The sequence below is a fragment of the Tenrec ecaudatus genome, chromosome 2, assembly GCF_050624435.1.
Source record: "Tenrec ecaudatus isolate mTenEca1 chromosome 2, mTenEca1.hap1, whole genome shotgun sequence".
Taxonomy (NCBI): domain Eukaryota; kingdom Metazoa; phylum Chordata; class Mammalia; order Afrosoricida; family Tenrecidae; genus Tenrec; species Tenrec ecaudatus.
In genome coordinates, this window is record NC_134531.1 from 98,487,429 (window position 1) to 98,497,940 (window position 10,512).

The 10,512-nt window shown below is 40.6% G+C and overlaps 1 pseudogene; it reads left to right on the top strand.

Annotated features, from left to right (window-relative positions):
• Positions 1 to 443: 443 nt before the first annotated feature.
• LOC142441857 (U2 spliceosomal RNA) lies at positions 444 to 549 on the top strand (annotated as a pseudogene).
• Positions 550 to 10,512: the final 9,963 nt, after the last annotated feature.

Here is a 10,512-nt window from a genome sequence, read left to right on the forward strand (position 1 = left end):
TAGTTAAAACCCTAAACCTGTGACCCTCAGCTGCCCTTCAAATCTAGAAATGAACTCTTTTGAATAGCTCGATTTTCACCCACACAGTAGTCAATGTATAGGAGGAAACACCAGCAGTGATGGGGTATGCACGTCTTAGAATAATCAACCATTTGAGGACAAAGGGGCAGCACTTTTCAAGGACAAAGTTCAGAAAACTTAGGGCAGGAGGAGGAATGGAAACAGGAACCATCGGGAAGAAGTGGGATAAGGGAAGCTTCAATGCAGGGAGTGCAGTCACGGAGATGACACATAATGTATCATAATAGTGACATTTACGCTCATTTTGAGCACACACACAAACAAAAGTATCTGAATTGTTGAATGGAAAACTGATCGACTCTGTAAACCTTAGCCCAATTTAAAATAAAAGAAGAAAAACACCCACAGCACAATGAAACAACATTGCTTCTTGGCCTTTTGTCTAAGATATAGTGTAGTTGTTTTTATCAGCTTAATATCTGATACATCTTTTATCTGAGACAATATATTAAATACATACTACCCGATTCACAAAAAAGGCATAAAAACCAACAACAGCAAAAAGAGAAGCTCCTCCCAAGGTTAAATGTATAACTGAGAGTAGGGATGGTAAACTATGATTTAACTGCTGCAAGCAAGTTAATTAGTGAGACTCTAATTCTCTGTGAGGACCTCCAGCAGCCATTCCAGGAATTAATTGCCTAAAGTCATTGTAAACATTGATTTCACTGGTAAACAATCTAATGAAAACGCACTGAAAACAATAAAGAAAGAAATAGCTAAATACCAAAAGTGCATTAAAGCTACCTAATTGCCTGATTTATTTCCTTGGTATCATTCTCCCGTAATTATGTCAGGTCACGGGCATTCTTATGTAATGTCCACTAAATCTGTTTGATGAGATTTTCTGAATGGAAAGATCAGGAGCAAGTGTAGATGGCAAAGTGAAAAGGAGGGTAGATCATCCATTAAAATTCATGAATACTGAACAGATCAACAGCTGAAATGTTTTAGCCACCGACCCCTTTTTCATTACTAGAAAAACATGAAAACTATGGCAACATATTTTCACTAACATATGGAGTCTCCAAGAGACAGTTATTTAAAGAGAACTAGGAGATTCTGCATGATCTAAAATCAGGAAATGTGTGAGTCAGGGTTGGATTCTTCCACCATACTATCGATTTGTATGCTAACCAAATAATCTGAGAAACTGAACTTTCTGGAAAAAAGAATGAATCATTACATTTGAAGGAAAACACATAACAACCTGCAACATCCAGATGACACAGCCTTGCTTGCTGAAAGAACAGAGAACTTAAAGGCCTTACTGATCAAGATCAAAGACTGTAGCCTTCAGTCTGGATTAGACCTCAATCTAAAGAAACAAAAATCCTCACAACTAATGAATAAGCAACATCACAACAAACGAAGAAAAGGTTGAAGTTGTCAGGAATTTCATTTAATTTGGATCCACAAACAGTACTCGTGGAAGCAACAATCACGAAATCAAACAAAAATTTGCATTGGGCATTTTCTGCTTTAAAAAAGTTTTGCCATGTTCAAAAGCAAAGATGTCACTTTAAAGACTAGGATGTGCCATGGTATTTTCAGTTGCCGAATATGAATTCAAAAGCTGGACAATACATAAGGAGGACCTACAAAACAGTGATGCCTTTGACTGGTGCTCCCAGTGAAAAACATGGGTATGTAATGGATTACCAGCCGAATGAACAAGCCTGTGTTGGAAGAATGTTCCTTGGAAGAGAGGATGACAAGACTTCATTTCGCACACTTGGGACATGTTATCAGGAAGGATAAGTCCCTGGAGAAAGTCATTATCCTTTGTAAAGTCAAGGGTCAAAAAAAAGAGAAAGATTCTCAATGAGACAAATTGACACAGTGGCTGCAGCAATGTGCTGAAACATAACAATGATCATGAAGCTGACAATTTTGTTCTGTTGTGCATTGGACCCCGTGAGCTGCCATTGATTTAGTAGCACCTAACAACAACGCAACTGTAATCTATACGTTATCTAAAGTATTAATTACGTCTGCATTCAGTCAACCTAAGCCCAAGTGCACTCCTTTGCATCCAGAGTGTACCATTTTGCTTCTGGGACCCTGAATGGATGGGTATAGCTGAGTTTTCAAGAAAGTTGAGTAGTCATAGTTTGGCATAACTAAGCTTTGGTCTAATTATAATGGATGGAATTTTTTCCAAACTAAATCATTTATTTGTCTGACTCTTTGATCAAAGGCTACTAAGGACTCAAATGTATTATTATAAATATCGATTAATAAAACCTTATATATTTTATGCCCACTAACCTAATTTTTACTACAAAGAATTTATCTTCACAACATGATCATGAAGACACACAAAGACTTTTATAAAAGAATATCCATACAAGATTGGCTTTATAAATGAAATTTTATTAATATAAGATATCCTCAAAAGACATTAAAATGTAATAGAAAGCAATCATATAAAATATGCAACAATTACAATATTTTTATGAAATGAAAAATTACAAGTCAGGGTGCAGCATAGCAATGATGAAACTTACAACTTTCCTCTAGTTCCTAAATGCTTCCTCCCTTCCCCACCCCCACTGACTATCATGACCCCAACTGTACCTTATAAATCTGGCTAGACCAGAGGATGTACACTGGTACAGATAGGAACTGGAAATGCAGGGAATCCAGGGCAGATGATCCCTTCAGGACCCGTGCGGAGAGTGGCAGTACTGGGAAGGTGGAGGGAAGGTGGGTAGAAAAGGGGAACTGATTGCAAGGATCCATGTATAACCTCCTCCCTGGGGGATGGGCAACAGAAAAGTGGGTGAAGGGAGACGATGGACAGGGAAAGATATGGCAATATAATAATTCATAAATTATCAAGGGCTCATGAGGGAGGGGGGAGCAGGAAGGGAGGGGGTGAGGAATGAGTAGCTGATGCCAAGGGTTTAAGTGGAGAGCAAATGTTTTGAGAGTGTTGAGGGCAATGAATGTGCAAATGTGCTTTACACAATTGATGTATGTATGGATTGTGATAAGAGTTGTATGAGCTCCCAATAAAATGATTTTTAAAAAGAAAAGAAAATATACTTTTAAAATTAGAAACATATAAAGGTTACTATAAAAATATTAATTGTGATATTTTACAATATTATAGTGGTACCTATAAGACTCACTGAGAACACAGAAATGTTCATTCGACACAAAATGTCCAGGAATTCTCATCCTTTTCAGGTCTTCCACCGATCTTCTGAAACAATTCAGCCTTTCTCCCTGCATAAGGTTACCAACTCTGTCTTCTCAATAGTCATAGTGCACCCACCAGTCTTATAGCTTTCTTCCACTTTTGTTTTTAATAGTCTTGGATTCAAGAGAGGAGTGTCAGTGATCATAGAATCCAATCACCTTCCCAGTTCTCAGGTCATCTGATTGATAGCATTGCCAAAATGTCATCCAGCTGCAAGTTGTTCCTCCATATTTATTATAACCTACTTCTCTCAGAATTGTGAATTTCTTATCAATATTAAGTCAAGTCAGTTCTTGTACCATGTTCACCTTTGGGTTTAACTCTATCCCTTTGGCTCATTCAAATATTAACCTCTTTCTCATTATACATCTTCAAATATTTGAAAATAATGATCAGCATCCCCAAGGCCTCTTTTCCTTCATTTTGCATTCACTCAATGAATAACAATTGAGTTCCTATTTTGTTCCAGGCCCTGCTCTAGACCCTGGAAAATAAGAATAGATGAGATGAAAATGTCTCTGTCTTCTTCAAATTCGTTCTAGCAGGAGAGATAATAAACAAGGAAATAAATGAGTAACAAGACAATTACTGATCAGATGTAACCTATAGAGTCCTTACTGCCAAAAGATTCTGGGACCAACTGGGCCATTGTAGGTACACTGCATAAAGAAGACATTCTGCCTGAGTGAAGACCTGAGAGTTGAAGGTCTGCTCCCAGAAAAAAAAAATCAAGGAAGAGCATTCTAGACATAAGTAACAACAAGCAAATTTCCTCTCCAATAAATGTATTTTGAAAAAAGAAAGTTCAAAGAAATCAATCAAGCAGTTGGAGCCCCCCTACTGCTTCGTGGGAGAGAGATGAGGCTGTCTGCTCTCATAAAGGTTTGGAACCGCGTTCAGTCTCAGAAACCCTATGTAGGGTCTCTATGCACTAGAATTGACTCCGTGGTAATGGTGTGGTTTTTCATTTGGGAAAGGAGGCCACTGTGGTTGATGAGAGAGAAATGGGAAGAGCCAGAGACCTGAAAGGAGGTGGGAGAAGAGCCCTGCACCTGATCGTGCAGGAACTGGTTAAAGGGGCTTAGATTCCCTTGCAAATGCAATGGAAAGTTGCAAGCAGGAACGTGATCAGATATCGTTTATGTGTTAAAAAGACCACTGAGGTTGGCTAAACATTACCAATTCCTGCAAGCATTCTTCTCAGGGGTGGTGTGGGTTTCTTCCATTGATCCCACCTGCATAACCATGCTTCTGTTTTCTACATTCTTCTCCTGAAGGAAGTCGAGAACTTTCATCATTCAGAAAAAGGTGAAATAATTGCCTTCTCATCCCACTTGCCTATCAGTTTGTCGTCGTACTGGGATGGCTGCGTGTTGCTATGATGCTGGAAGCTATGTTGCTGGCATTTGAAATGCCAGCAGGGTCACCAAAGTAAACAGGTGTCAGCAGAGCTTCCAGACTAAGACAGACAATGAAGGACTCAGCTCCCACTTCAGAGGAAGAAACTTCTAAAGACCTTATGCACAGCCTCAAGGCATTTTCAAAAACGGAAACCTAAACAAAGGAAGCAAAGCATTGTTGGAAATACTGTGTGAGGATGAGTCCCTCCGTTCCGAGGGTGATCATAACATGACTGGAGAGGAACTGATTTCTTGGAGGAGAGTCGACCAGGGTGGCTGAGTCTGGTAAAGCCTTTGGTAGTTGCTGGCAGGGCAGGACTCCAGGGGAAGAGAAACAGCTGCAAAAATATCCTACTGATTGAAACCTGGAATGTGCAAAGTAGGAATTTAGGAAAATTGGAAGTGGTCAAAAATGAAATGGGATGCATGAAAATTGATATCCTGGGCATTAATGAGTCGAAATGGATGGGTATTGACCATTTTTAATCAGAAAATCATATGGTTTACTCTACGTGGAGTAACACAATCAAGAGGAATGGCCTGGCATTCTTTGTCATAAAGTAGGATGCTATCAGTGATCTGATTCTATCTATCTGCCTTCAAGGAACCCAGTTGAGACAACTATTATTCAAATTTATGCACCAACCACAAATGATAGTGGTAATGAAACTGAAGAATTCTACCAATACCTTCAGTCAGAAATTGCTCAAACATGCCATTGAGTTGCATTAATAGTTATTGGTGATTGGAATGCAAAAATTAGAAAGAAAGAGGAAGGAACAGTAATTGGAAAATATGGACTTGGTGATAGAAATGAAGCTGTAGATTGCATGATAGAATTTTGCAAAACCAATTCACAGAAAATTCCTTTTTTTTTTTTAATAGCACAGAAGCAGCACATGGACTGCCCCGAATGGAACATACAGAAATCAAATTGACTGTATCTGTAGGAAGACATGATGGAGAAGCTCAGTCAGTATCAGCAGCTGAAACCAGAAAAAGGACGACTGTGGAGCAGACCATCGATTGCTCAGATGTAAGTTCACGATAAAGCTTCAGAAAACGAAGACAAGTCCACAAGAGTCAAAATACAGCCTTGAGTCCATCTCATCTGAATGTGGAGAACATTTCCAGAACATGTTTGTCACATTGAATACTGATGACGGAAGACCGGATGAGCTGTGGGAGGACATCAAGACCATCATTCGGGAAGAAAGCAAAGGGTCATTAAAAAGAAAGAAAAGATCAAAGTGGATGTCAGAAGAGACTCTGAAACTTGCTCTTAATCATAGAGTAGCTGAAGAAAATGGAAGAAAGGATGAAGTCAAGAAAGCTGTATAAAAATTTTCAAAGGGCAGCTCAGGAAGATGAAGCCAAATGTCATAATGATATATGCAAGGGACTATATCATTAAAACAAAATCAGAAAAGCAAAAAGTAAGAACATGCTCAGCATATCTGAAACTGGAAGAACTCAAGAAAAAAACCCAGGCCTCAAACTGCACTGCTGAAAGACTCCATAGGCAATATTGAATGATGCAAGAAGCATGCAGAGAAAATGGAAAAACTACACATTCATTGTACCAGAAAGAACGAGTCAACAGTCCACTATTTAAGGAGGTAGCATCTAAACAAGAACCAATGACACTGAAGGAAGATAATCAAACTGCACTGAATGCATTAGTCAATATGTAGGCTACAGGAATTGATGGGGTAACCACTGAAATGTTTCAGAAAGCTAAAGAAGCATTGGAAGCACTAACTCGTCGGCCAGGAAATTCGGAAGACAGCTACTAGCCAACTGACAGGAAGAGCTCCATATCTGTGCCCATTTCAAAGAAAGACGATCCAAGAGAATGCTCAAACTATAGAGCAAGATCACTGATATCACACACACGTAAATGTTTACTGACAACAATTTTTGCAACAGTACATTCAGGGAACTGCCAGAAGGTCAGGCAGGATTCCGGAGCACGTGGAACAGGCATACCATTCCTGACGTCAGACTGCCAGCAAGCAGCTTACTCTTCTGCCTCATTGACCATGCAAAGGCCTTCGACTCTATGGAGCACAGGAAGTGGTGAATAACTGGAGAAGCTGAACACTATGAACAGGATGCCTAGTCTGGTGCTTCCCAAATTTTAATGCGCAGAAGAATCAGCTGAAGGTTGTTGTTTTTTTAAAGATGCATTTTCTGGTTCCATGGTTCTCGGGTAGGGCTCAAAAATATGAATTTCAAAATAGCTTTCTAAATATTTACTTGCACTGCTGGTTCAAAAACCATGCTTTGACTAGTGGAGGGTGGCCACAAAATTCTCATAACATGCAAGAGAATGATGCCCCCATGGTCATCTGCAGGGTTTGCTAAAGCACAGGTGGCTGGGCTCAACCCTCAGAGGTTCTGATTCACTTGTTCTGGAGAAGGCCTGAGAATGTGCATTTCTAACCAGTTCTTCCAGGAGGCCTGCTTTAACACTGAGCTGCCAACCAAATGGTTATCAGTTTAACTCAACTAGTCACTCTGTGGGAGAAAGATGGGGCCCCCTCCTTTCATAAAAGTGACAGCTTTGAAAGTTTCATGTTTTATACTGCAGACTTGCTGTGCATTGAAAAAAACCCATAGCAATGAGTTTGGTTTGGGGGTTAACCAGTTCTCAGGTAGTGCCATGCACACAATCCAGTGGAGAAACCCAACACACTATCCAGTAAAGAAGACACAAACAAACTGTATGCTGTGCAGGTTGGAGCACACACTCAAGCTTGACTTGCACTACGAGAAAACGTCTCATCTCTCACTTCTCCCCTTTCAATCCAGCTGAGTAAACGATATATTTGTCTCAGGAAAGCATTAGCTAAAAGGCATTTTATTTGGGGATGGAAAATTATGACAATGACAAGACAGCGAATGTGCTTTGGAAGGGGAAGAGAGATGTGACTCTGAAACACTGAAGCTACCCTGATAGTTTTATCACTAAGAGAAGCTGATACTAGATTTCTAATTACCTCAGCTCATCTGCTTCAGCAACAGCATGTACCCGGTTTCCCTATTTACTAAAAGCCTCAGTGTCCACAGGGCCAGCCCTCTACGAGACACAACATCTCTCCCTGACCCATAGCGCTATTGGGGACCACACTGGAGACACAGGGCAAGAATTGCACCCGATCTGACCCCACCACATTGAGGCAAAACACTGAAGGTGTGCAAAGAACTGAAAGGGGAACAGCAAGATGTCCCCAAGGAATTTCAAAAATAGACTTTGGGGCCAGAGTGTGGCACCCCATTACACTAGTCTGGAAAACACTCCTAAAGGCCAACAAACAGTCCTTGAACTAACTGCAAGCTTTTATTTCTTGTTGTGTTTTGTTTTGTTTTTTGTCATTGGTTTGTTGTTGTTTGATTGTATATTGTTGCTTGGTTTTGCTCTGTCTTCTTTTTGTGCATGTTATTATCTCTGCAGGTCTGTCTAAATAAGATAGGACAAATGAACAATCTGGAGGAGAAAACAATGGGACTGACAGCCCGGGGGGACATGGGACAGGGGGAGGTGAGGGAAAAGGTAATGGTGTTAACAAACCCAGGGAAAAGGGAACAACAAGTGATCCAAATTGGTGGTATGGAGAGTGTAGGAGGCCCTGGTAGTACGTGATCAAGGGCAATGTAACCAAGAGGAATTACTGAAACCCAAATGAAAACTGAGCATGATAGTGGAACAAGAGGAAAGTAAAAGGAAATAGAGGAAAGAGCTAGGAGGCAAAGGGCATTTATAGAGGTCTAAATAAAGACATGTACATATGCAAATATATTTATATATGAGGATGGGGAAATATATCTATCTGCATATACTTATAATTTAATATTAAGGTAGCAGATGGACATTGGGCCTCCACTCAAGTACTCCCTCAATGCAAGGATACTTTGTTCTGTTAAATTGGCATTCTTTGATGCTTACCTTCCCGACACAAGTGCTGAAGACAAAATGAGTCAATAAGCAAATGTGGTGAAGAAAGCTGATGGTGCCCAGCAATCAAAAGATATAGTGTCTGGGGTTTTAAAAGCTTGAAGGTAAACAAGCGGCCGTCTAGCTCAGAAGCATCAAAGCCCACATGGAAGAAGCACAACAGCCTGTGTGATCACGAGGTGTCCAAGGGATCAGATATCAGGCATCATCAGAACAAAAAATCTTATCATAGTGAATGAGGAGGGAAGTGAGGAGTGGAGACCCAAAGTCCATTTGTAGGCCACTGGACATCCCCTTACAGAAGGGTCTCGGGGAGGAGATGAGTCAGTCAGGGTGCAATGTAGCAACGATGAAACATACAACCTTTCTCTAGTTCCTAAATGCTTCCTCCTGCCCCACTATCATAATCCCAATTCTACCTCACAAAACTGGCTAGACCAGAAGATGTACACTGGTACAGATAGGAACTGGAAACACAGGGAATCCAGGGCGGATGATCCCTTCAGGACCAGTGGTGTGATTGGCAATATTGGGAGGGTGGAGGGAGGGTGGGGTGGAAAGGGGGAACTGATTACAAGGATCTACATGTGACCTCCTCCCTAGGGGACAGACAACACAAAAATGGGTGAAGGGAGTCATAAGACAGGGCCAGATATGACAAAATAATAATTTATAAATTATCAAGGGTTCATGAGTGATGGGGGAGAAGGGAGGAGGGGGAAAAAATGAGGAGCTGATGCCAGGGGCTTAGGTGGAGAGCAAATGTGTTGAGAATGATGAGGGCAATGAATGTACAAATGTGCCTTACACAATTGATGTTTGTATGGATTGTGATAAGAGTTGTATGAGTCCCTTATAAAACACTTAGAAAAAAAAGAAACGAAAAGAAAAGGCCAAACAAACAGACCTTGAACTATTTCCAGGCATTTCTTTTTTCTGTCCTTGGTTATGGTTGTTTTTGCTCTTGTTTTCTTTTCTTTTGTTGCTTTCCTTTTGCTCTGTATTTTTTGTGTGTATATTATTATCTCTGCAGGTATCTCTAGATAAGATAGGTGGGATAAACAATTTGGAGGAAAAAAATAAAGGGACTAATGGTTCCAGGGGGCAAGGGAGTGGGGTGGGGGTGAGGGGACAAGGCATAAAGGATGTGGGTGTTAACAATCCCAGGGACAAGAGAACAACAAGGGATCCAAAATCAGTGGCTAGGAGGGTGTAAGAGGCCTCGTAGGGCTTGATCGAGGGCAATGTAACCAAGAGGAATTACTGAACCCCAAATGAAAGCTAAACATGATAATGGGACAAGAGGAAAGTAAAAGGAATTAGAGGAAAGAACTCGGCGGCAAAGAGCATTTATAGAGGTCTAAAGACAGGCATGTGCATATGTAAATATATTTATATATGAGGATGGGGAAATAGATTTATGTGCATATATTTATAGGTTTAGTATTAAGATAGCAGACGGACATTGGGCCTCCACTGAAGTACTCCCTCAATACAAGAACACTTTGTTCTATTTTTTTTCACTTTGTTCTTTTAACCTGGCATTCCATTATGCTCACCTGCCCAACACTGAAGACAAAGCAGGTGCATAAGCAAATATGGTGAAGAAAGCTGATGGTGCCCGGCAATCAAAAGATATAGCATCTGAGGTCTTAATGGCTGAAAGATAAATAGGCATCCATCTAGCTGAGAAGCAACAAAGTCCATATGGAAGAATCACACCAGCCTGTGTGATCACGTGGTATCCATGAGATCAGGTACAAGGCATCAAAGAACGAAAAATCATATCATGGTGAATGAGGGGGAGTGTGGAGTGGAGATACAAAGCCCATCTGTAGGCAAGTGGACATCGCCTTACAGAAGGA